The sequence below is a fragment of the Cajanus cajan genome, chromosome 7, assembly GCF_000230855.2.
Source record: "Cajanus cajan strain Asha chromosome 7, NIPB_CcT2T_4, whole genome shotgun sequence".
NCBI lineage: Eukaryota > Viridiplantae > Streptophyta > Magnoliopsida > Fabales > Fabaceae > Cajanus > Cajanus cajan.
In genome coordinates this window covers 16,205,075-16,210,012 of record NC_138523.1, presented here as the reverse complement: position 1 = coordinate 16,210,012, position 4,938 = coordinate 16,205,075, and the positions used below count along the sequence as shown (strand labels likewise).

General features: G+C 29.2%; 1 long non-coding RNA gene across 1 annotated transcript; it reads right to left on the bottom strand.

The window, feature by feature from the left end:
• Positions 1-2,500: 2,500 nt before the first annotated feature.
• On the bottom strand, positions 2,501-4,371 carry LOC109816490 (uncharacterized). Its single transcript, XR_002241258.3, has 3 exons — positions 3,736-4,371; positions 2,639-2,715; positions 2,501-2,534 (listed from the first exon to the last, which is right to left on the bottom strand). It is a non-coding gene; the product is annotated as an uncharacterized LOC109816490 (long non-coding RNA).
• Between the last annotated feature and the right edge of the window lie 567 nt (positions 4,372-4,938).

The following is a 4,938-nucleotide window of genomic DNA, read 5'->3' as shown; positions in this document are numbered from 1 at the left end:
TTTAGATAATGTTTAGTTATCTATGAAATATTACCTACAAAATTGTTTCTATAGACAATGTTTAGTTATCTATGGAATATTACCTATGAAATTTTTTTTGTAGATAATTTTTAGTTATCTACGAAAATTTTCAGTAAATAACATATGGTGGGTGGGTAATGAAAAAATTCAGATTACCTACAAAATTTTTTCTGTAGATAATTTTTTGTTATTTACATAATATTACCTACAGAATTTTTTCTGTAGATAATGTTTAGTTATCTATGGAATATTATCTATGAAATTTTTTTCTGTAAACAATGTTTAGTTATCTATGGAATATTGCCTACGAAATTTTTTCTGTAGATAATTTTTAGTTATCTACAGAAATTTTTAGTAAATAACATATGGTGGGTGGGTAAAGAATTTTTGACGAAAATTGACAATTATATATTAAAAAAGATCATCGATAAAATTTTAAATATATATATATATATATATATATATATATATATATATATATAGAGAGAGAGAGAGAGAGAGAGGAGGAGGAATAAGAATCAAATGACTCACAAAGTAACTCTGAATAAAGTTACTCCACTCAATAACTCATGGTGTATGTTAAATTTCATCGATCCAATTATTAAATTAAAAGTTATTAAATTTTACTAATAATTAATATAGAAAAAATTGATTAGTTTTGGAATAAATTATTTGCAAACAACATAGTTGAAAAATTAATTATTTTAAATTATTTAACTAGAATCTCATTGACAATTTTGCTTTATGATCTTGATATTTTTGTATAACTAATATTTGATTTTAAATTTGATATGAAAATATTATGATATAATTAGATAAGATTTTAAATTAGTATTTTATTAATGGTTGATAATTAAAAAATAAAACAAGAATTAAAACATTTTTTAAATTTTATATCTTAGATTTAAGATGAATAAATATATTATGTTAATTAATAATTTATTTAAAATGTTAAAATTTAATTTATAAAAATAATATTTAAAAGAGAAGGGTTATAATAACACCGATGTAACTTTTACTAAGTATTACACCACTCAATAACTTTATATTAAATGTGAATTTGATAAATTCAACTGTTAGATTGAAAGTTTTTTACTTTTAACTCATATATACAAAATTTTATATTAATTCAAGATGATTTGATACTTCATTCTTGTAAAACAAAATTGACGTAATATATACATTTCCAAATATACTAAAATATGAATATTTTGATTATCTTCAAGTTGTTATTCAATTTTAACAAAATTTAATATAAACATATAAAGTGATATGAATCTACTACAAAAGCACTGTTTTACATCGGTTCTGGAAGGTAATCTACATCGGTTTTATAACCGATGTAGAATAGAGCGATGTAGATTTGCTTTTAAATCTACATCGGTTGTGAGAAAACCGATGCAGATTTGCGTTCAAATCTACATCGGTTGTAAACAAAACCGATGTAGATTTAAACGCAAATCTACATCGGTTCTACCTTTAACCGATGTAGATTCCATTTTAAAAAAAAAATCAATTATTTTTTTAGATTCTTTCTGAGTTACCTGTATAAACATATTTCATTCATAGTATAATTTCAAAATCTAATTGTTGAGTTCCAATTCCCTCAATTAGAGGTTATCAGATACAATAACTACTCTAATAAAGCTATAACTTTGAATTCCATTTTATTCCCAAATAACTGTATTGAATGAGAGAAATTTTAAAAATAGGAAAGTCAACATATTGAGCTAAAACTAAACGAGGGCAATCTCATCTCATCAAGGAAATCATGTGATTTTTCTCAAATTTTTATAAACACCATTGATGTGTCAAAATTAGTTCCCATTTCATCTCAAAACAGGATGTTTTCAAAAATTGGTCCAGATTCATACTCTTCAAAAATCTTAAAAATAGGGTGCACATTTGTTCTATAATAATTAGGAAATTTGTTCCGTAATTAGGACAGATTTGGATGATTTGATTTGTACAGTTTTTTATTTCCTTATTTCCTTAATTAGGAGACTAGTAGTCTATATAAATGTATTTTGAGGAATTTTTAATTAAAGCTGATTATTACACTTTTTATTTCCTTAATTATAGCTAATTTGTACAGTTTTTTATTTCCTTATTTCCTTAATTAGGAAACTTCTAAATAAATCTCTAGTTATCGATTAACTTTTAATTTTGAGGTAAGTTTCCATTTCATTAAGTTCATAAATAGGCAAAACAGGGAAATAAAAAAAAGGAAACAAATAATAGACAATTCCTTTAATTAAATAGGAATCCCTATAAATCAGTAACAATAATAAAGAATAAATCATAGATCCTAATACCTAAAATTCTGCAACATAATAATATCCCATAAATTTTGGGATTTCTATCCAACAGTAATTATTCTGTTAAATTTTTTTTGTTTATAACTATTCTATTAAATATATTATTATTACTGTAATTTTGATCTGGGTAGTGGCTTTTGGAAAAATGAAGAAGTTTTGCCCCATGGCCAACCAAGCTCAAAGCAATGGAGTGACCTTAAGGTGCGAGAGTCAGTCAACAAAATTTAAAAAAATAAAAAATAAAAAATAAAAACAATCAACTGAAATAATCAAAAAACGGGTCATCAAAGAAACCTTACCAGAAATACTCATTAAAATCGTCATAATTTCTCCAGGAGGAATGAGGTGCTTTCCCATTATCATTGTTTGCTGCTTCCTAATAGTCCATGAAAATACATGATGAATCCATATTTTTAAACCAAAAGAATAAAGATAAACTCAAGTCACAAATAAATGCATTTAAGCTTTTAAACAACATGAACTGCAGAGGTAAATTCATAAAAATCACTGAACAGAAACCCAAGAGAGAGAAAGAGAGTAAAGGCTCAAACCAGTCCAAAAGATATACAGGACATCAAATTGATCCACCATAGTATAAAATAATCATTAAATGAGTTGAAAATAAAGGTAATGTTTTCACGATTTCTAATCAAATGACCAAAATAAATGGCCAAAATAAATGTAAAAATAACGGGATATTTTCACGATTTCTAATCAAATGACCAAAATAAATGGCCATGCATATTCACATATTTCATTGCAGAACAGCACTGCCATGGTAATGTTTTTTGCAAATCAATGAGTTGAAAAGAATCAACTTATTTTGTCAGACAAACTGAAAGATTTCACTACATAACACAATGATTTTATGTATATTTATTCCTTCTTAAAGAACATTTTCTGGCAGGCAGTGGGGGATGGTTACTTCATTAAGTTCATAAACCAAAGAACATTTCATTAAGTTCATAAATCAAAGGGGTGGTTACCAAAATATATCCCCTTTATAATAAGTATAGATAAAAAATTGCTGCCATTTTTAACTTTTGTTTCCTGTGTAATGTTGTCCAGAAACTCATTACCCAATCAAATACGATTTCAAGCCCGTTTTCTCATATTAACAGGAAAACAGGGAACACACAATCCAATCACACTCCAAGACTCGTCATTTATTTCAAATTTGTATATTCATTTCTTGGAGTTGTTATTTTTCTTTAAAAAAGTAAGATTTTCTCATGAGACACCATCCAATAAGACATAATATGTTTGTCTCATGAACACAACCCACAACCCACAACCTAAGATTGTGATCATCATCTACTTTTGATATATGAGCTTATTTCACCTTTCTATGAAATAAAGTTTAATAAAATATTCATAAAACACATGTGGAACTTACTGCAGAAACAATATCATAGAGAGGAAAGATAACGTTATCAAGAAATGAGACACCACCCTTAGAATCATAAGTGCAACTATTAGCTGGCTGTGCAATCTACTGCCTTAAGATGTCATCCATCTCTCTAGCCATCTGCATATCATATTCATAACACAAATTATAAATAACTTTGAAGGGGAAGATGCAAATGAAAGACATAAATTAAAAATTCAGGCATGAAAAAGAACAAAAAAGCAGAGCAAAATAGAATATGCAATCTTGTTAATATAATTATTTCAATTGAACAGATTCTATTATAACTCAGTATACAGTGATTTGCATCTGCATAGACGGTCCTGCTGCAAATTCCATAAATTCATGACCTGCATTTCGTTATACACTATCATCCCTCGTGTTAGGTGATTGGCAAGTGGACATAATATAATTTGAGGTGCAATTGATTTGATAAACATGAAATCGAGAATACCTATTGTGGAGGTGAGATTTTGCGAGAAGAGGATTTCACTTCCCTAGAATAAGAGGAAAGAGAGGTGTTAGGTTAGGGAAGAGAAAAGGGAAGAATAGAAGAATGGATGAGATTGACGGACATGGTGATGATGCCACTTCGTTGTTGTAGTCCTCGTCTTCCAAATCGGGGATCCCCTCCTCCTCTCTTACCTCCTTGGAGTGGCGGCTGGGAGTGGCGGCGAAATGGGTGTGGGGGTAGAACTTGTCGTTAGTGTTGTCGAAGAAGATGAGGAAGTCCCAAGTGGAGGCCCTCGGAAGGGAGGGAGGAGGGCGGAGGGGGCTTCGAAAGGGGGCGTTGCGGAGAGGAAGATCCGTGGTTGCTCGCGGCGGGCTGGGAACCCTATGTTGAAAGGGTATTCTGGATGTTTGCGCGAGAGGGTGTATTAGGGTTTGAGTTCTACATCGGTCAAAAGCAAACCCGATGTAGAATTGTTAATATTTACATCGGTTTTTTATCCAACCGATGTAAATATGTCTATATTTTCTATTTATTTACGAGATTGCCACCGCGTTTTAAATTTACATCGGTTTTATTACAACCGATGTAGATATAGCGATGTAGAATATCATCTTTTTAGTAGTGATCGAACTTTCAATATAACAGTTGGATTTACTAAATTTACATTTAATATAAAGTTATTGAGCGGTGTAATACTTAGTAAAAGTTACACCGATATTATGATAATCCTTTGAAGT